Here is a 22676-nt window from a genome sequence, read left to right on the forward strand (position 1 = left end):
CAGCACTGATGGAAATATGATAATTGTTCCTTTTCCCCATATCATTGCATCCCTCACCTATTTCCCTCAGAAATAAAGTGCTTCTAAAGCAGGGAGCAAACTGGTCTACCCCAGGCAGTTAATCTCATACATGCCTTCCATTGTATTTCATCATTTTGGATCTTGGTGCTGGTTCAGCTTCATCCCCAATGACCTCACACCTAAGGCTCCATTTGCATGGTAAGTATTGCTATCATAACATTCATTCCTTTAAATTATACTCCAAAATTTTGTTACTTCTTAGCTGCCTAGAAGGATATTTCTCCCCCCTTTTGGGGAATGCATCTCTGGAAAGTTTCAGGAAGAGATTCCTACCATTTGCTGAGTGAGACCTGTTCCCAAAAGACCATAAGAATGGTGTGTGTTTTTCAGGCCATGACTATTTTACTACATAACAGCTCACTGATTTATATAATTCTATTAGAAGCTTTGAGCCTTTATTTATTTTATTTCTTTTGGCTTCTCAAATAGAAAAATGGGGGAGAAAAATACCCAAATCTTTGCTGTGGGACACTTTGGAATGTATTAATCTACATCAGGGTTGAGGAGTGCCCAGCTATGAGAGGAAGGAGTTGGGGCCCAGGGGCGGCCCCAGCATCACATTGTGAAATGTGTTTTTTCAGTCTCTCTGGGGACCAGTAATTGCACACATCAGAAAAGCTTTAAGGTAACCAGTGTAGAGGGTAATGGCTGCATAAGGAGATCAACTGGCAGAACACATTGAACTAATTTTCTTCCAACCTCCCCCAAATTTTTCTTTAAAATCCTCCCCATTCTGTTTGTGGAGAAGCATGAGAAACTTCCTTGAGGTTTTCTGAGAAACCAGGGGAGGAGGAGGAGAAATGGTGGTCAGTTAGAGAACCTTTTCTTCCTTTGTAGCTCTCTCATCTCCCTCAGCCCAACCATAATTAAACTTTCTGTTGCACCCACTGTGCTGGTCACTAATGGGAAAATGCAAACAGGCATCTCCCCTCTGGATTATATTCCAGAATTATAAGACCAGGGAGAATTGTTGTGCTGTTAGCACAGCCGTGGTAAGAAATGGAAACTTTAAAAAAGTTTTTCACCAACACTTCCAGGCAGCTTTTTAACACCTGCAGACAACAGGGCGTTTGCTCCTCTCAAACAAAATTTTGAAGGAACTGATTTTGTCAGCGCCGATTTCGGTTGTTTGCCGCGAAACACCACAGAAGTGTGGCCTGGATTTCAGCAATTTGTCTTCTAATACTCCAACCTCACTTAACCTGGCTCACTTTTTTTGAATATCTTTTGAGCTCCCACACAGTCTATAATGGGATTTTCCTCATAGCTCCCTGCAGAACGCTACTCTGCAGTGATTTGGAGGAGCGAAGGAAGCGGGAGCTGAAGGGGAGCGGAAAAGGAGGCTATTTTGAGCACAAAGCCTCTAGGCAGATGTAGCTTGTGGAACTATCACATGCAGCCCGAGTTATTGGAGCAAATCAATACTAATTATTTTAAGGCTGAGGCCTTATGCTGGGGCTTCTCAGAGTGCTCGTGGTGATCTTTGATTGCTTCTTTTGTAAATTTGCGGTGTGAGCTGTTATCGCGGTGTGCAGAGCGAGGGTGCTCTGAGGAAAGGGGAAGTCCCCCTGTTTAGTCTCACCACACTCTCCAGCACCCTTCTACAACCCTGGTCTGCAGTAGGGTGTGAAAACCCCAGTGAGGGATGGAGTTCATGCTTTCAGTCCTTTGCAGGATGGGAGGTTTAAAAAATCTTCCTTCAAGGATAGGACCATGATCAGACCTTTGCTTTAGGAGAAAATATTCCTTCAAGGCTCCTTCAAGCAGCCTCACCACAAATGAGAAGAGAAAGGAGTTTGAGATCCACAAACTGAGCACTGATGCCACCTCAAAGCAGGAAGACTGAGTGTTCCTGAATCAGTGCAGCTTCTCCACACTCTTCCACCAAGGAAGGGTCTTCATCCCCTTCACAAAGGCAGCATTCCCTTGGCCATTGCCAGGCTCATTTATAGGACACAGCTCATGCAGCTTGCAACAATAACTCAAGACCAGGATCCTATCAATAGTCCAAACTCTCCCTCCAATCAACACAGCTATTTATTTGGTCTCCTCTGATACTGAAGATGAATTTTCAAGGGAAAATTGCTTTTATCTGGCAACAAGATACCTAAAACTCTCAACCCAGTGGCTGCTCAGCCCAAATCCAAGAGCTATCCTGTGGTGAAGGCTGTTGTTTCACATCTCACTGCTGCCCAGCAGAGTGTCTGTGGGGTTTGGTATTACCTACATCCCAAACAGGATCATACCACAGAAGTGATCTGCAGCAGCCATCCCACAGTATTTTTCATTACCTCCAGAAGCTCCTGTGTTCGTTCTGCTGCCTGATCTTGAAGAAAGAGGAGCTAAGAGGCAGAAGTGCTGTGCAGAGCCATTGCTACAAGGGTCCTGGTCTGTACAGGATGAAGGAATGCAGCTGCATCCCAGTGCCGTGCTCAAGTAATCATGAGTACAGCAAAGCTGGCTTTGATGCATGACATGGGGCTGGGGAGGGCAAGGGTAGCCAGAAGGTCGACCATAAAAATCAGTGCAGTGGTATCCACCACCATTTAGTTTCTCCATTTTACACAGGGGGTTACAATGTTTTTCTTTTTTAAAGGCTCTTCCCTGCATTGATTTTATTTTCCATGATTCAGTGGCTGAACCAGGAAACATAAAATGAATTATCTGTTTCCTTCTAGGAGGTTTTTTCATATTTATTATTTTTAGAAGGAAAGAAGTGAATAATATTTCCAGTGAAAATACTGATTTGATATGTGACGTTTTGGTTTAGTAAACAGCAAGGTATAAGACTGCAATATAGTAAAAAATGTTTTTCTTACATTTTTGGGGATGAAAAACTTTGAAAACATGGTGTAATTTTGCCAGGTTTCAGTTTAACCAAAAATTACTTGTTTATAGTGAGTGAACTACTGTCTGAGAACTTGCTTCACGTAGCTCCATTCTCCACTAACCCCTTTTTGTCTTTTTAGATTTGAAATTCTTCAGGGAAGAGACTGACTTTCCTTTCACACAGGGGAGAGCACTTTGAAGATAAAAATTGTTAGAGCAGTGCTAAGTATTGTGTAGCCTAGGAAGAATGTGTTATCAGCTTACAAAGCCCCTTTGAAAAGTAGCATACACTCAAAGACACTGACATCTGTCTGTAAAAAGGAAAAAAAGAGAAAAAAAAAAAAGAAAGGTGTAGGTGGGGTTTACTGTCTGCTATATAACTTTCTCTGAGACCTTGACTGCATGAAACATACTGCAAGTGAGGCAGAGTTTTTCACAGTAACAACTACTCTTGATGAAACTGTTTTTAAGGATTCTGTAGCAGCACAGGGATGCCAAAGATTTCTGCATTCAGACCCACAAAATCTCCCTGGGTCACAGCAGACCAGCCCAGACTGCACAAAGACGTGACTCAGCAGATCAAGGTTTATTAACCAGCAGCAGATTTTCAGGTGAGCCCACCTCTTCTGAGAAATTGTGTTCTAAAAAGGTTTTTCTCATTGTCTCAGTGAGTATCACTGCAGAAAACAGAGTCATCAGCACCAGCAGAGCTTTGGAGATGCATGTGTGATACCCATCCATTCTGTGTTGTCTTTATGAGGCAAAAACCCTTGTGGCTTCTCCCTCCCTGCTAGGCTGTCTTTCTGAAAGGCTGCAGGGAACTCCAGGAATAATGCCTGGGATTTCTTCAGTCATTGTATCATCCTGCTGTAGTCTGGCTATGGGAGACATTCACTGGTGGAAGACCTGGGACTATTTACCCATCTTTTAAAGGAGTTGCCCTTCCTGCCTCCACTCTGCCACTGCTGGCTGTGTCTATACCTCACCCAGGTCTGCAGACCCATGCACCCAGGCTGCTCCACTTCTAGTCCAGTCAGTGCTGGTTTCCAAGGAAAAAATCCTGCCTGCACATTCAAAGCAGGAAAAAGCATCCTCTGAAAGGAGTGAGACAAGCAATCAGTGCTGACAAGCTGTGTCCATGGGCACACACTCAAGTGTTGCTGCTCATCCAGCAGCCTTCATAGCCCAGCACCAAGGCTCCTCTTTGGAGACACCCTGAGTCAGCTGGGGCAGAGAGGCTGAGCAACTGGGGACTGCTCTGGAGTGCTAGACAACTTTTTAAGCCCCTACAGATGCTTTAGCACCTGAAGGATTGAAGGGTGGATGGTGTTTGAGCTGATGAGACCAGAGACCTGCTGTCCATGGATCCAGCTGGTGATTTCAGACCTCACCGTGGTGCCTTGTGGTGCAAGAGGGGCTGTCTGGGGCACCCAGCTCTGCTCCCAGCTCTGGGGGCAGCCCTTGGAGTTGGTGACATGCTCCACCACGTGGCAGAATCTCACTTGGCCAAACCAAGGGGTGATTCTGAAGGACAAAAGCCCCACAGAGCAAACAGACTCCCCCTCTCCCTTAAAGTCCAAGGCTCATTCTGCTAATTCATCTTCCAGAACTGCTTGGGAGCACGAGGCAGTCTGACCTTGCAGATCAGCCACAGGACTGGGAGCCACAGGAGAGCTTGGGAAGACACTACAGACAACTGGAAATTTTCTTCAGAGACTCCCTAACTTCCCTATGCCTCTGGATCACTGTCCTGCATCTCACATGGGTGTGTGAAGTCCAGCTGCTTTTCCTAGTCTGAGACACTTGTGCATCTGCTAAGGGGCCATTCAGCCTAATTAAACTGGAGATCCCTTCTACAGCTGTCACAGAGCTGCATCCACTTCTAATTGTTGCAAGAAGGCTCTGCCACGAAGCAGAGCACAGCCTGTGCCTCCTATTGACCCCAGCTGCCTCCCCACCTCTAAAAAGCTCAAATAGAATAGTATAAACTCATCCATATGCAGGAATGTAGGAAAATTACCCATGAAATGAGGGCAAACACCTCAAGCCATAAGCTCTCAGCTAGAGCATAAACAGTTAATAAGTAGTTATTATTTTTTGTTTGTTTGTTTGTTTAGTTTCAAGACTTCCATTAAAAGCAAACCCATGTCTTGGGGCAAGATAAGAGCCAAACTTGGTCTGTGGATAAGTTCATTTAGGCAACTTGTGTCCTGAGGACAATATAATTTATGAATTTTGGACTCAAAATAAAGATTGAGCACTATTCCCACCAGGCATGTGTACCCTCCAGAACCTGGTAGTCTTTTTTCAAACCTGGAGCAGTAAATTTGTCTAATCCCAGCTCAGATCTAAGCTTCCAACAGCTCTCTCAGTCACCTTCTGAACTTAGGGCTTTATATTCTTCTTCCCAACAATATATAATTTTTATGGGCTGCTTCCCAACTGAGAACCCCAAAGCACTTTACACAAGGTCAGAAGCAGCACCTCATTTCACCAAAGGAAAATTGCAGCACAGAGAAGGTGGGAACCTCACACCACACCATCAGAGTCCCAAATAAACGTAGGAAACTGTGGGACAAAATTCTGCCTTGTTGGTGCCTTGGTGGTTTGAGTCATCCATGCTGGTGCCCTACAAGGAGACCACAGGTTCAAGGTTACTGGAAGATGTCCCCATGCCCCAGAAGACGTTTCCAGGAGGTCTTAAATGTTCTTTGGGATATATAGGCACGCATTAGGGTTTTTCCCTCTTTGTTCAGATCCTATTGCTGCACCATACTGACTCCATGTGGTGCTGGCTGAGGGAAAACTATCCAGGAGAATGTGGGATTGCTGGGATGTGTTCAGAGGGAAAAGACAGGTGAGCAGTGATGTTCACATCACACTAATTATCTTTACATGTTCATGGCACTTACTGAGCCTTTCCAATTATTTGTATTCTGATATTGATTTAAATGAGGGGTAAAATACCATATTTTTGTAAAATGCACTCTTAACTCCTGTTGAGAGGCAAGGTGGGAGTTGTGACACTGAAAAGGAAGGGTTACTTCTTTATTTATGAAATCCTAACCTCTTGTTGATGTATCTTCATCCCAAATCACTTTTGAACCAAATAGACCCTTCACACCAATAAGAAAGAGAGGAAACATTCCCAAAGCTTAGAGGTTCCTTCAAGTTTCATAAAAATAGGCAGCCAGGTAGATGAGAGAGCTCCAAGCAGAAGGAAGACTGGAGACCCCAAGGAGTGTTAGATGTGAGAGGAGCCAAATAGACACACACACATAGGAGCACACACACTCTCTGTGCCCCAGCTGATGGATTATCCTGACTTTGCCCCAGTGCCAGAGAATCCAAACATCATTTCCAAGCCCTGGAAATGAGGCTGCTTTAATCCTGCCACAGGCTGAATCTCTGATTGCCTGTGGAATTTGCCTTCCTAAGGCTGGAACAAAGTCAGATGAATGTGGGGAGGTGAGAGAGCAGCAGTGACCTCCCTAAATCCTGCCCATGTCCTCCCACACCCCTCAGTGGCTCACCTTGTCATTTGCTTGCCATGCTCTCTCTGCAGACACTGCCTTCTTTAAGCTGTGACTGTGGACTAAAACAGAAAGCATGGTGGGGAGTCCTGGAAGGGTGGAGCTTTCCCACAGAGACACCTCCAGACCATCTAACAGCATCCCTTGGAGATGCTGATGAAACCTAACCTGTTAAGGGGTAATCCCAAGGGCTGCAGATTTCTTTGGGTCCTGAAGTCCATTGCTTTGTCCAAGGGGAAGATCAGCTTTTCTCCCAGAAGCTCACAGAGGAGTGTGTTACACCAACCAGGAGGAGTTCCTCAAGGGTCAAAGCCCCCAGCATGAGCCCCTGATGCATCCTGTACCTCAAAACATCAGGAGGTGGAGATGACCCAACATGGCCCCAGCCACAGAAACACTTCTAAACTTGCCACAGATTTACTTAGATGAGAGTGCTAAGGAGCCTTAAACCCTCCTTTCCCCCTTGTTGGCACCACTGCACACTCCCATGGACCTGACCTGCTCCCATTTCACACTGGAGCTGTGTCCATCCTCAGACTGAGTCCAAACCCAGATGGAGCTGCAGGAATGCAGGGGAGACAAAGACCTGCAGTGCTTTTTTGTAGCCCCTTCCAGTCTCTATGCTGGGAGCTCAAAATATGGCCAATGTGGCTACTCATGCTTCCTTTGTCTGTAAAGCACCAGGGACTTGCAGAGCATACTCACAAAAAGGGATTTTGTGGCAGCCCTGAAAAACCAACCCGGTACCCTCCCCTTGGACTCTGTGTTGTGGAAATCCTCAGCGACAGCTTCTGCTGCAGGGAGCTGTGGCAGCAGTGAATGTGATTCCAAACCCACCTCTCTGCAGGCCACCATTTATCCAGCTGGTGGGCAGTGCTGCCCCCAGATTACAATTCTTAATTTAGAGAGTCTCTTCTGACATTTTGGCTACTACGGCCTGATGCTCACAAGCTGTGCTCAGAGAGGGTGAAATTCAGCTCCTCCAATCACACCCAGTTTCTCTCTCACACTTTCTTTTCTTCCCTTCCTGATTCATTTAAAATAATCTATGAAAAATGTCACTGGTTTCCAGGAAAAGCATGGGTCTGACCAAGGCAAAAGTCAACTCCTTAATTTAAAACAGTTGAAGGGGGGGATAACCCATTGAAGCTGCTCAGCTAATGCACAAACAGTTTGTAATTACAGGAGCAGGCTGGGAAAACAGGACCTACCTAGGGAATATTCTTATTAAATAAAGCAGAATTCTGTCACCTTCTTAATCATGAAATATTGATGAAACTGTAAGCAGCCCCTCTGAGGTTTTAGCCTTTGCCCTCTCCTTGTGTGTGTATATGTGTCCACACAAAGACAAAGGGGAAAAAAACACTCTCAAAGCCTGCCCCTGGAGCTGCAGAATTCTAACCAAGCTGCTCTGTGCCAGTGGATTTTGCTGAGCTTGCATGGGCATATGGATTGGAGAAATAAAAATTCTTCACTCGGCACAACCAGAAACTTCTTTTAGACTGCATGAGTAATGAAGGGGTGATTAAACAGAGCTGAGAAAGAAAGGACATATTAAAGGGAGGGCTGTCCCATGGATCAGCAGAGGAAGGGCCAGTCTTCCTTACTTTGATCCACTCTGCATGTTTTGGAAGCAGTACAGAGCTGTTGAACTCCAGGAACCCTGGAGTAGCAAACCTTCCCCAGGCCTTATGAAGATGTGCTTGTACCTCCAGGGCTTGTTCCTGGCAGAACAAGAACAGGACATGTCTTCACAAGCCAAAGGCCAACCAGAGAAGGATTTGGGTTGCTGGAGCTCTGTGAGCACTCTTGATCCTCCTCAGGAAGTCAGAGAGCCCCAGAGAAAGCAGCACCCAAGACACCACAGCCTGTGAACACCAGCTGGATGGACTCTATATCCACCAAGAGCCACATCTGGGGACATCTGGAGCTGGAACAAGCCCCCACCGGCCCTTGGTCTTAGAAGGTACCTGAGATGCTACAACTTGAAGGTTCACACCATCCATTTTTGGGGTACCAAAAGCTCATCAGCCTCTCAGCAGAGAGCAAGTCAGCTCCAGGCAGCACCACACCTCTCACACCATTTCTCTCATGCCTTGGCACTGCCAGCTGCTGCCATCAATTTTCTGGGGGGGCCTCAGCAACAGGAGCCCAGAAAAGCCCTGAGGGGGAAGAGCCAGGGACTATGAATAATGTGGGTGAAAACAAGAAGTGTAGGGAAGAAAAATCACAGGCAAATTTTCATCCCTTCACACTCCTCTGTGCAGTGGGAAGGGACAGAAACTCTCCTCAAACCAAAATAACTATGCTCCATTCCACTTCTGTGACTCAACTCCATGGTCCTAACTGAGACAAATAAATGAAGAAAAATGGGAGCACCCCAGAAAGAGACAAACAGGCAAGATCTGGGAGGGCAGTGCATCACCAAGGGATCCCAAAATGCAGACACTTGTCTGAGCCTGAGTTTTATTAGCACTTCTGTAAGGGTGGATGAGCAGGGCTGAGGAAGGAAAAATAGATGGGAAAGAAGGATGGACCACAAGGATAGGGCAGGAACAGCAGTTGCAACATGAGGGTATTGGGACTTCCCTGACAAGGAAATATCACAGTTGGGAGTAACTGGAAAAGGGAACTGGGGGCCAGGCTGGCTGGAAAGCAGGGGCAGGAAGGATCAAAGCACTAGAGGAGAAAGGAGGACAAAGAGGGGGAGGCTGCAATGGCTGAGAGAGGGAGAGATGCATCAAGCAGCAGGGGAGCCTTCTCTCTGCCCACTGCGGTAATGGGGTCTTTGTTCTGCTCCTTTCATGTCCGCGCACATCCCGGCCCATGGACAGCCGACAGGAGCTGAATCAATCATCCCGCTCCCAGCGGAGGGCAGGCCGTGATTGATTTGCTCTCCCCGATGGTTGGCTCTGAAAGGACACGCTCTCATTACTGTTTGTTTCTGGGTACCGCTCTTTACTCCCGGTCTGAACCCTGCACATCTCCCGCCTCCACCTCGGGATGATTCGGTACCACGGTTTCCTCCCAAACTCCTGACAAAGCCATTAAAAAAAAAAAAAATCTACATTAATAAAACCCCAAAATCAACAAGACACGTTCCCCAGATTTAAAACTTGCTGCTGAAAGGAGGCTGCGGCCATGGGTGATTTTAGTGCTCATCTGCTCCAAATTCCAGTCATGCTTGTCACACTCCCACAGCCTCTCTCTAATTGTCAGGCTCAGCCCTTTGTATTCCTAATCACCCCTGAAAAGGCTCCCGGGCTCTGCTGGGCACCCCGGCCTGGCTGCCCGCGGCTGAGGCAGCCCTGCTCCTGCTCCGGCATGCCGCAGGCTGCCACCTGCCCCGGGAGGATGCTGCAGGGGACAGAGAGGGCTCCTGGGGACCAGAGTGAGGTGGACACACCCTGCCCAAGTGCAAAAGCTGGGACACGGTGGCAGGTGGCTCTTGGATGCACATTTAGGAGCACAGAGGGGGTGGTGCCACCCAGCTCAGGTCCATCTGTGTCACCAAGGGTGAAGCCAGTCCTTCTGGCTGAGCTTGTGCTGTACTTTCTGCAGTGGACAGTGCTGCTGATGGGTCAAATAGACACCTGTGGGAAAGGACAGTTAATTTCAAGGAGTTTTTCTCCCTCTTCAGTGCAGTTTAAGCATCCCACCAATTCCAGACATGGGTAGACAGCAATACTGTTAGTTACCAGGACCATTGCCATGTTAAGCAGACAGTTTATCTGCAGGATTTAATTATTCACCATTTTAAATTCTCCCCACCTGCATGCTCATGTACCCTTCAGCCACTTTTTCTTTAAATCAAATCATCCAAAACTATGCTATGTTCTCATTGAAGTGTTCCTCATAGAAACAAGGAAAAAAATTCAGCTGCAGAAGAGCCCTTAAGACTATGGAGCAATGAATGATGCTGCTCTCCAATCCATCACCTTGCTCACTGAATTACATCCAATGAGGGGCAACTCAGCTGTGTAAAAGGGACTGAGTGTTGTGGAGAATCTGGCAATTCAGAGCCAAACAAATTGCTTCAAAAAAAGTCCTGCAGAAACCCAAGTCTTCTGCATGCATTGTTTGGAGGAGAGAAGGAATCTCAGAGAGAGGGGGCTTTCAGGAGCAGCTCATCTGAGAAGTGTCTGAGAAAACCAAAGTGTCTGAGTTATAGGAACAGCAAAACAAAGCAATCATAGTGAGACTGAAGCATGGTAGAACCACCAGACACTGGACACAGATTCTGGTAGTGATGTCCTTCTGAGCAGGTCCTTACAGGCACCCTGCTCTCTTTCTGGTTTGAGGAGTGGTTGTCATACCAGGTCTGTGCTGATGCAATCTAGTTCAAGTATCCAGCACAGAGCATTCCCTGGTTTCAGCACCCAACGGGTTAAAGAAGTGTTAGCACAGCCCAGGCTTCCACAGGCAGTTTGCAGCTTAGCTGTTAATTTGGGAATGTCTCAACTTCACCTCCAAGTTTTGAAACTTTGCCATGCCTTTTCATTAGCTGTGTTTTCTTTCTGGAAACTACCACATATCTGTATCACTAGATCTTTACAACAAAGCCCAAAGGGTTTTTTACTCTTCTGTGAGTGTTCCTAACTGTTCCCAGCTCACTTTTCTGGGAAAAGCTGCTTCTGCTGGCTGCGTTTGTTGCTCATATAGGCAATACATTTTCCAGATTCTTTCCACCTTCCTCCTTTTTACTAGAGATGGGCTCCAACATGAGAACAGACTAAGCTGAAGCAGAGGAAATGTTGCAGCCATGTTGGCCCAGTAATTTTATAGAAGAAATTTCTTTGGAAATCAGCACAGGGCTCTGCACAGACAACAGTAACTGTTTGTGTGACTGTTTAACTCCAGCCTTGCCTCTAACAGCAGCATCCTGTGGATGCCATAAATCTCAAGAAGTAAAATTCCTACTTTCACAAAGAAAAAAAAAATGAATTAAAAAAAAAAAAAGAAAAGAAGAAAAAAAGAAGAAGAAAAAAAGAGAGATGATATAATAGTATAACACTAATGAAGCCATTATTCTGATTTCATCTTGTACTCTATGCCAAGGTGCAGCAAGGGCCAGCTGCTCCCTGAAGGGTGTCCCTAAGACCAAAAGAGACACAGCAAGACTCCAGCTACAACACACCTTTGAAACACCATCCTAAACATAACTCTGAAGTCACTGCTTCCAGACATAGATTTTCAGTCACCTTTAGCAGAGCTTTCCTCCCTCTTTCTGTGTCTGGCTCCAGTAGAGCTGCCCAGGTTTGTACCAGCTCAGATCTAGGCTATCCAGTCCTAGATCTTCTGGGATTTATGCTGGTCTGGAAACCACAAATAACACCAGGGAATTGTCCCTGCTGCACCAAGTTCTACACAAACATGAAGTAAGAGATATTATCTGAAGAGGCTCACTAAAAAAAAAGGGCCCTCACTACACATTGGGGGTCTGGAGTGTGTCCAGAGGAGGGAATGGAGCTGGGGAAGGTTCTGGAGCACAAGTCTGATGAGGAGCATCCTTTTCACTGGAGAAGAGGAGGCTCAGGGAGGGACCTTCTCACTCTGTTACAATTCCCTGACAGGAGGGGGCAGCCAGGTGGGGGTTGTTCTCTTCTCCCATGTGAGAAGCAATAGGACAACAGGAAAGGTCCATGAGTTGCACAAGGTGAGATTTAGACTGGAGAGCAGAGAGAATTTCTTCACTGAAAGGGCTGTCAGGCATTGGAACAGGTTGCCCAGTGAAGTGGTAGAATCACAATCCCTGGGGGTATTTAAAATGTAGATGTGGCACTTGGGGACATTGTTTAGTGGTAAATATGGTGGCACTGTGTCAACAACTGGACTTGATGACCTTGGAGTCCTTTTCCAACCTTAAGGATTCTAAGATTCCATGATCCTAAATGAAACAGGGAATGACACCCCAGTGACAGGGAGGTGTCTGATGGAATGTGGCAGAGTGTTGCAGGTTGGGTGCCTGAACACCACACACTGATTCTGCTGTTACAGCACTGCTTAGGGCTGTGTCTCCACCCTCATGCACTAAACCCTTCTGTGGTTAAGCTCACCCAATTTCAGAACACAAGAAACCTCCAAAAGCCCCATTTGGGAAGCCTCTGTTCCTTGGGGAGCCAGTGACAGTTCAATGACGTTGCTCTAAATTCTGCTCTGGGCAAACCAATCACTGCCATGAAATTGTTACCTTCTTTCCTGTCTTTCCTGCCTGTTCCCCATTTGACACTTTTCACAGTGACAGCCATCAGCCTGTGTGCAATATAATCGAAAAGCTGATTCTGGCTTCAAGCCATTCCAGAAAAAAAAAATTTCCACAGCACCCCACATTAAAATGCAACCCCTGCCCTGCACCTTCCTGCTCCTTTCCCCCACTCCATGTTTTTGGGTTTAGGAGGTTTAGGTTTGTTTGTGATTTCTTTTTTTCTTTTTTTTTCTTTTTTTTTTTTTTTTTTTTGGTACTATCACATTATCCCGTGTTTGCAATTGTAAAACCACATTATAAAAGCAGCTGATATTGAACTAATTTTATCACAGGGCTAGTAATAAAGTTTAACACCAACTATAATATTGTTGTACACCAGAAATATTGCAACAGTACTGTAATATCCTGTTAAATTCATTTTCCATCCAACACCACAAGATCTGTTGAAAGATGTTAAGGGTGAAAGGTTTGTAGATTTTTAATTTTCCTATTTTTTTTTCTTTATTTTTTCAAGGCAGTATAAACGTTTAAATTTCATAAAAATATACATCACAAGTTCAGCAGTAATAGTTCTAGTGACACATCTAAAGCCTCCATTGACTGAAAAGTAATGTATGGCTAGCAGCTACCCTGCAAAGCAAAATACATCATTAGAACCAGCTTATAGAAAGGAAGAGATACTTTTAACATGGCCCCCATTACTGCAACATCTTTTCCCCTCCTAATGCTTTATATATTTATTCTTAGGCACCCCAGGGAATTAGATGCAATTATCCTTTTCTTCTTGGGCTGAGAAATGGATAAAATGTTAAGCAGCTTGCCCCAGGTGACACAAAAAGTTTTATGGTACTTCATGGGTCTGAATCAGCATCCCTGGAACAGCAGCTGGGCTCCCCTGGGAGAAGAACAAGGGTGACTAAAAATTCTTCTTCCTGCCATCAGCCCTGTCTCAGAATGCTGGCCACTTTCTGCTGCCTCCAAGGAAGGTCTCAGCCACCTGTAGGAACACACAGGATTAATTAAAAGCATTCTTTTAAACCAATTAACTTACACTGGTAGAAACCCTTGTGTAGATACTCTCAGTGGATTTAAACCTATTTTTTTAAATTCAGTTTAACTTGAGGCTCTGCATTTGCCAGCTGTGTCCCCAGCATCTTCTGCATCTCTTCAACTGCTTCTGTTTTTAAACTAATTTTAATTAAGTGCATGCACTCTGTGTGGTCAAATCCCCAAGGAGCTGTAGGAAGGCAGGCAGAGACACTAGGAAAAAAGAGTACAAGCTGGTTCAAGGCAATCCCTGGTTCTGCAGCCCAGCTCTTGGCAGGTACCAGCTGGTTTAGGGTCAGTATATTTGGGCAGTGAGACCCCAACCCTGTCCTGATGAATTCATAGTCTCCGTAGGAATTAATCTACTCCTTAAAGACTGCATTTGTCCAAAGTAAAAGCAAGACAGAAAATACAGATGATGGTGAGCAGTTTGCTGCAGAACATCAGCAACAAGCAGGAGACCTGATATGTCCCAATGGTCAGGGCTGCTGCTCTGAGCCTTCCCCCAGAGCAGGGCCAGGGGTGACCTGGGGACAACGCTCAAGGCTGGGCTTTTCAGGGTGATCCAGCATGGAAACCAAAATATGTAAGTATGCCTGGCATGGAGTCAGCCCCAAAGGCACAGTATTTATGGGAACTGTCCATGTCTCTAAACAAGCTAAAAACCACAGAGGGATGGAGAACTGTAGATTTCATTGACCATTCTCTGATCTAAACACACACTCTACACATTAAGCAAGATACCTCAGGAAATATTTTTAAACGTGTTCTGACCCCATTAAGAAAAAATTGGAGGACAAAATACCACTTACCCATAAACCTTCCCTCTTTTTAAAAGATCATTCATGTTGGGTTTTTGTTTTTTTAATTTGTTAACGTACGTGCCAAGGAGAGAGTGGACTGAAGTGAAGGAGGCTCCAGTTCTTCCTGAGCTCTAACCCACTCTTTTCCATCTCCCTCTAACTAGATGAATACTCCCAGAGATTTTTTTTTTGTGGATTTTAAGCCCGACAAATCTACAACTCAGCATAGCTTCCTGTATGGCCATTCTGGTTAGCAAAAAACAGCAATGATAACACACCCCCTTTCAGATAGGATCTTCCTACAGTTACCAAGCATTTTCTTAAGACTTCATCCTCAAAATGTCTTTAAAAATAACTTCTCCTGCAGTATTGGGCCATTTGTGCTGTGATTGTGATTAACTGGAATAGCCACAGGGAGTAGTCTCCAGCACAGCATTGTGTGCATGTGTATGTAAGCATCAAAGCCACAATCAGTAGCCAATATGTCCTGCTGCCTAAAATAATTTTGCATTTCTAGCCGGAATTGTAGCCTTCACAGGATCTTCTTTTTAGGTCATTGAGGCTGTAAAGGGAAAAACAAAGTCACTTGAAATCCCCTATGAGAGGCTTGGCATTGTTAATTTATTGCCCCAGAAAGTAAGGAATTTGTCACAGAGCAATATAAAAGGAGTAAGGGAAGTATTTAAGGGCCCATGAAAAGCTGGAAGAAAGGAGAATCAGGAAAAAAGAGTCACATGCATGACAAGAAAACCAGACACCAAGGAGGTTTTCAGAGCCCAGGTGGCAATGTATCAGTGGCAGAATTTCTTGTGGCTGTTTTCCAACAGCAGCTTGGGAATATGAGAGAGTCTGTGAGATGGGAAAACATCAACCACACAGAAGCTTCATTGGAAGTGGAGAGCAGGAAGGCAGCAAGGGTGAGTGGTGAGGGCAGCTGGTGAGTGTTTATAGGAGGCCTCTGGGTGGAAGGTGGAGGACCAGCAGCCTCCAAAAAAATGTGACAAGAGTCAGGATGTCAGGGAAAGACTTCCCAGTGAAGGGATTTCCTGCCTTCTTACATCCTAAAGCATTTTGTAATGCAGTGACAATTGGATGTGAAAGGGACCTTCCTGAACTGCTACAGGTTTGTGTGTGTTCTCCAGAGGTGAAAATAACATCATAAAGGGGACATGGCTAGAAATAAGTCCATTTTAAGCATCATCATACTGTTGTGTTTTGGCAATAAAACCCATTCTTTTCTTTCCTTTTTCTCTGTTTACTCTTCTACTGGTATAACTCTTTACTTAACTTGTCTAAAACTACCCTTGATTTCCACATATTTAAATGAGTAAGACCTTTTACATTACTCCCCGCAGAGGAGCAGTAGTGATTTATTCCTGCTAAAAATTTTGATCATACCCATAAAGGTAAAGTCAATCCAGCTTGAGGATGGCTGTGTGTTATCCTTTAGTGCAGCCCAAGGGAGGTTTAAAGAAAGGAATATGAGCATGTGAAGCCAAGGCACAGAATTTAAGGCCAGAAGAGACGGATAAAATCAGTTTATCTACTAAATAGCATAGATTTCTAGAAATGTTCCAAAGTAAAATCTCTTAGGACTACAAAAGACATCTGTAATGGAGCTGGAAAGTGAACCCAAACACACAAGTCCTACTGCAGCAGGTGACCTGCAAGGCCACAGTTCAATTCTCCTGGGTGGAAGCAAGTCAGGCATTTTCTTTATATCTCATTGAGGGACCATTTGCTTTTCCTGTGTCTCACATGACTGACCTGGGACCATGCCCTCAAGCAGGCAGCAGAACAAATCACAGAGCACAAATAGCTTGAAAAACTTGTGCAGGTGGCTAATGAAAAGCTCAGCTGAAAACTCTTCTCTGTAAGAAGATACTGAGGGCAACTTCTGCTGGAAGCAGAATCATCACTGCTGATGACATATCCCATTTCTTCCTCAATGCAAGAAAACAATGCAAAACCATTATCTGTGTGGTTAAATTCATGCTGTCCTCTTCTGGATTATTTATTATTAAGGTTTCACACTGTACTGCCACCACACAAGTAAATGTTGGGTTTTTCAAAATAATATTTACTTCCCTGTTCTTTAGTTACCAGAAGACAGTTTCTCAATTGCCTTGGCAGTATGTTCTCTTCTCCCTCCTTCTGCTGCAAACCTATGTTCTGCCCCTTTGCTTCTTCCAACCCATAATTTCCATCTGATTGTTTGGGTTTCATGGGTTTGTGTGGATGGTGCCTTAATCTGAGAGGCTCCTCAGTTCTGCTTTAAATGGCTTAAGTGGCTTTTGAAACTCAAATCATCTGTCCATGCACATGAGCAGAAAAGCCTTAGCAAAAAGGCAAGAGTGAACTATGACAAATAAGGAAGAAAACCCTTTATCCAGTGTAAGGTCCTGCCATTCCCACTGGCTCCAGACACAGCCATGGAGCAGAGGCACCTGGGCCCCACTCAGACTCTGTGCTGAGTTTTCCACACCGAGATCCCACTGGGAGAATGCAGAACTTAATTTATCTTCCATGTTTACCAAGCTGTCTTTTGGGGACATCCGTAATGATTCTGTTTTTATCTTGTACCAGAGGAGGACAAAGGCGCCGTGACGTGAAGGAAGATACATTATCTGTCAGAAGACAGGTAACACATCTTGCTAACATACTCTCTTCCATTTTCCCCCCAATAGCCTGAAGCAGTGTTTTCCTTTTAAAAATATCCTATCAGCTCTGACAGATGGATTAAGGCTTAAAAGCATCAATATTTTGGGAAAGGAGTACCTGCTAGCAGGCTAGACATAGGTTTGTCATTCAAGAGGTTTTATATTTCCTATTAGGTCCCTTTCCTGAAAAGCAGCAACCATTTATTTTAAACTTTACTTATTGGTAGGGGTTGGATTTTTGGTTTTGTTTTGTTTTGTTTTTTTTTTTTTTCTGAGGTGAGGGAGTAGGACTTGTTTTGATTTCTTCAGTGGACACATCATCTGTCAGCAGTGAGGAAAAGTGGGAGTGCTTTTCCTTGCTTGTCCTGAAAGGTGACCACTAAAAAACTGCCATTGCTCTTGCTCAAAGTGGATTACCAGAAAGTTGTTGCAAGAGAATTGACTCAAAAAAAAAAAAAAATCTCAGAAACTGATTTAAAGATTTCTCATAACTTTTATTCCTCTCCCAGCAAAGGCTGAATCAGTCCTGTTGTTCATATTCCCCACCTTACTTCTGACAGGCTGTTTTGCTTATCTGGCATTTCAGCTCAGATGGATCCCACCTGATAGCAGTCAAAGACACTGAAGTAAGGACTGTCATTATCTGGGCACCAGCTACAGTCACAGAGAAGAGAGAGACACCTCAGGAGAGGGATTCACATCTGAGGAGGGTGAATCATTCTCTCAAGATGCCAGTATTTCTCCATTTCTCAAGATGCTGCTGGCACAAACAGCAGTAAGTCAGTACAATGAGGCTTCTAATTTTGGAGCCTTGGTGAAGAGCCTGAAGTTTGATGAGTGAGTCGAGACTGTGGTGAATCTCCCTCTCATCATATCTGCAGCCTGATGGAAAGGAAGATATCAAAGATATTCACCCCTTTGTCACACAGGACTCTTGTGAAGGGAGATGAGAGCATCGAATTCACAAAGGAGAAGAGGAATAAAGAGTAGAGAGATGTGGAGGTTTCCGAGGGGAAGTGAGGAAATATATCCCATTTTTGCCTTCTGGCTTTGTGAGCTGAGTTACAGGGCTTCTTGTCTATGCCACCTCCACAGCCAGAAGGCTGCTCAAATACAGGATTTGATTCTGGCCCAAGGCTCAGGCAGGAGCATAGCTGGGGATTTGCACATGGTTTCCATCTGCTCCCCAACTACTCCTCTCCAATAACTTGTGCAGCTGAATGGCTGCTGTTCTGGGAAGGACAGGGTTGGGGTGGCCAGTGACTTCAGCCCAAAGACTCAGAGTGGCTGAATATATTCACTAGAACGATAGAGAAACACCAGCAACCTCAGTGCAATTCCAGAGGAATATTTAACTTCAGGAAATTCTGTGATGTGCAATATTTTCTTATGCTTAAGTACTATACACAAGGAGTTAAAAGAAATTGAACATTTTTTGGCTCAAAACAGCAGTAGGAGGTGGAAAAGTAGAGTCAAGTTGGGAGCCCAGCATTGAACAGATCAGCACTGTGATCTCATCTGAAGACCCTGACTCCAGGATGCCCTGGCAGCACTCTTGCATTAGTGTTCTCCAGTCTTGAGAAGCCAGCAGGGTAATGCAATCCCTCAGGCACTTCCACCCTGTGACCCCAAATCCAAACCCATCTCTCCAGGGCATAGTAGACCCAGGAAATCCATCCCCAGTGGAAGGACTGAATAAAGGGTCTTCCCCAGGGATCAGCTTTTGAGTTGCTGCTCTCGGCAACTTTGTCTGGAGCAGTTTCAGCTCTGCCCCTTCCTCAGAGGTGCCCCAGCGCTGCCCAAAAAGTGCTTCCTACTGTGCTGAGCCCCAAAGAAACATCAGGGGGGTGCCATCAACAGGGCACTTGGCAGAAATCTTTTCTGATGGTGTTCAATTTTCCCAACTCAGTCACTCTGGGATGTGGCTATGCAGGCACCACTGGTGCAGTTCTGCTCTCTGCCCACAGCCTAAGGGGCACAGTGGCTTCCCAACATCCTGTTTTCCCACCATTCTGAATGCAGAAGTTCATTTTATCAGGTCCAGATTGCCCAGATCTGGCACCCATTTGAAATGCAGGTGAGTAAAAACAATTCACACTTTCCTTCTTTCCCACTGACTTTGGCAGAGGGGTCCTTGAGGGCATCAGGTTGACCCATTTGGGGTCTGTGAGAGCCATGAAGCATCTGAGTGTGGCCTGAAGACAGTCACATCAGCTGCCTCCAGGGAGAGGCAATCCCTGGGGACATTCAGCCCACTGAAGATAGAAATCACCTGTCACTCTTCATAAAGAAACCCCAGAGTAACTTCACTGTGGTGGGTGGGACACAAACAGGATGGAAGGAGGGTGCAGGTGCCCTGGTGGCATATTCCATGTTTTGGGTCACACAACAGGGCATGTTACTGAGGGTTCAACCTTCATTTCTCACCTTCCCTTATCCACCATGTGTAAATCAGAGCTCCAGATCCACGTCCTAAGAAAATCCAGTGTCCAGACTGAAGGTGGGAGGCAGGAAAGCATCCTGAAGCCCATATTCAAATAGGAGGACTTGGAAATCCTGATGTAGAATTACTCCAGGGAGGGCTCCCAAGAGTCTTGTTTTGCATGTCTCCAACCTGTGGGTGACAATAATTATCAGTGTTTCTTGGTGAGAAACTCAGGGAAACCAGCATTTACAGCAAGTCTGAGCACCTCCCACTCCCTCTGGAGAGCATTCCCATGGGTAACCACTGAACAGCTTGGGTCTACTGGAGAATGAAGTTCACAGCCTGGCCCTGAGAATCATTTTAAGCCTTTAAAATGTCCTCTGCAAACCATCCTCAATCACTGCTCTGCTCACAGGCACCAGGCTGCGAGTTCTGCCCTGCACCTAATGGCTTCCCTGTTGATGTTTCCTGAATTAAAAATAATGTGTGTGATGCACTGTCATGTCCATGTCCACGTGTGCAATAACAAAGCAATACAGACACCATAATAGACAGTTTGCTCAACACACTGTAATAAGATCAGATAGTTTCAGTACCTTTTTGGGGGCCGTTTTTCACCCAGGTGACATGCTTATCTGTTTGGGTATATAAACTTCTACAAGGTCATCTAGGATGTTGTGTTTTACCTTGATTGATAGCACAGTGCAAGGAACTGTGACTGATCCATGCAATTGTGTCTCAACCTATTTTTCTCCAGATCTCCACGGACTGAAATCCCTCATTTAAAAAAAAAAAAACAAAAACAAAAAACCACAAACAAAAACCCAACAAACATCAAACCAAACAAAATAAAGAACCTACCCTGATCCAAAAGTCTAGAGCAGGCAAAGCTGAAGTACCCATCCTGTCTGTTAAAAACTTTCAGAAGTTTTTACTGCAAGATTTGGAATGTGACAGTAAAATTCTGCAACATGCACATGGTGTGGGAGGAATAGAAATTACATTCAGAGTTTGAGTCTGGAAATTTGTGCCTGAACAGGGAAAAGCAAGGGATGTGTTTAATCAGCAGGCTCAAGCATCCCCTTCTTGTAAGACAGAAAAAGACAGCACTTAAACTTGATAAGTCCTTGGAAATAGCAAGCGAGGAACACGGATGGGACGTCAGCAATGCTCACTGGGGAGAAGAAACACCAAATGGAGTTAGAATTAACACATCCTTTGCACTGTGCATTGCAGAGCAGTTTGTTTGGTGGTTTCCCTACCTGCCCTCGTGGCTGGGTTACCAATGTCCCATCCCAGTGCCTGCAGTGCAGCCTTTTATATTCCACGTGTCTGATTCCCCAGGGAGGCTGGGGCATTCAGCTGATCCTGGTGGGAACAGTTAGCTGCTCCTCTAACCCTTAGAAATACAGCAGCATTGAAAGGGGCAAGAGAAAGGAAACTGAAACACTGAAAAGGGGAAATCTTTCTTAAAGCAAAGCCAGGAGCTGCAGTCAGGTATCTGCGTGGTGGCAGAGGTCATTCAAGCAAGGTTGGGCTTGTGTCCTTCCAGGTTCCTGCAACAAAAACCAAGGAGAAACACACATCTGGGTTTTCTCATAAATCCAAACAAAGATGGACTAGAACTAGGAAATTCACTCCCTCTAAGAGGACATCAAGGCAGGATTAAACTCTTCCCAAAGAGTAAATCCCCCTCACCAACCACCAGCCCCCCTCCTTCCCTTCAGTGCTGGGACTCTCCCAAGCCTTGGGGACCCAGACCCAGATGTTTTGCCTGATTCCCAGGCATCACTGGGGTTTTATATAAAAAGTTGAGACACCCATTCTGCCAGAGCTCCCAGGCAGTGCCAAACACTTTCCCAAGCTGATACCTGCTGATACCAGTGCAGTCACAAGTGGGTATGGAAGAATGGACCCATCTCAGGGACCTTGGATTCTGAGCAGTGCTGTCAGCCCACCTTCATACCAGGGTTTTGCCAGGTGGACATCAGTTCTGGATCAGTCAGAAAACTGAGGCTGACACTCCTGTAAGTATTAATCTTCATCTGCAGACCTCTTCAGTGAGATTCTGAAAATATCCATGCCTCATCCACATCAGGCAGAGCTCTGTGTCTCCTGTCCAGTTGCCCACATTGGGTTAGCAAAGGGTGGGGGATTTGTGCAGCCTGAGCTCCAAGCAGCTGTAACAGGCACAGCAACAAAAATGCAAACCTACAAACCTGTAGATAGCAGATCTTTTCTTTGCCACAAGGAATACAGTCATTCCAACAATGTTATCCATAGCACAAATGTTCTGGAAAGTTCCCAGCACAGCAGAGCTGGGAGTAGACTTGGAGTTTAAAGGCCACAGGAATCAATCTGAACATCTCACACAACCTTACTGTGACAGACCCAGAAACATGCCCCAGGCTTCTTGCATCAAACACTCACACCTTGTGATTGAGCCAGAGCTCTTTTTCTCAAAAGGCACCCAAACCTTCATTAATGTCATTAATTAACTTCATTTCAAAAGGGACTGCTACTCTCTTTGACTGATCTTACACTAACTGTTAATTTTAGGCTAGGAATGGTTACTCAACTTCCTCCTCAGACAAACAGGGGCTCCCCAGGAAGGATGTCTTTCAATTTGGATATAACATGTTATCAAAGCAAAGGAGAATTTCCTCTCTCTCACAACAGGGAGAAATGAAGTTCTGACTGCAGCAGTGTCACTCACTGAGATGACAGGTTAGGATAACTGTGTATGACTTCAGACTGCAAGATGGTAAAGTATATGCAAGCCACCTTCCAAATCCCAGGATGTATTTTACTATTTTCCCCTGAGGAAAAAAATATCTTTTTTTCCCCCACGTAAAACCCAGAAATACTCACTTTGGGTACCATGTTCTGATCTCACTCCTTTGAAATTACTTCAGTGTGGCTTTTATAGCTTTGGGCCAGCACCAGCAGAGCCCCAAACCCAGCCCTTCGTTTTTAAAACATGATTTATTTTACTGGTTTGAACCTTTTTTGAAGGAGTCACGTGAGCACCTTGCATCTTCAAATCACCGTGACTGTGCCCACCCTCACAATCCTCTGCAAAGATGGAAAGTT

Source organism: Serinus canaria, chromosome 2 (genome assembly GCF_022539315.1).
Source record: "Serinus canaria isolate serCan28SL12 chromosome 2, serCan2020, whole genome shotgun sequence".
NCBI lineage: Eukaryota > Metazoa > Chordata > Aves > Passeriformes > Fringillidae > Serinus > Serinus canaria.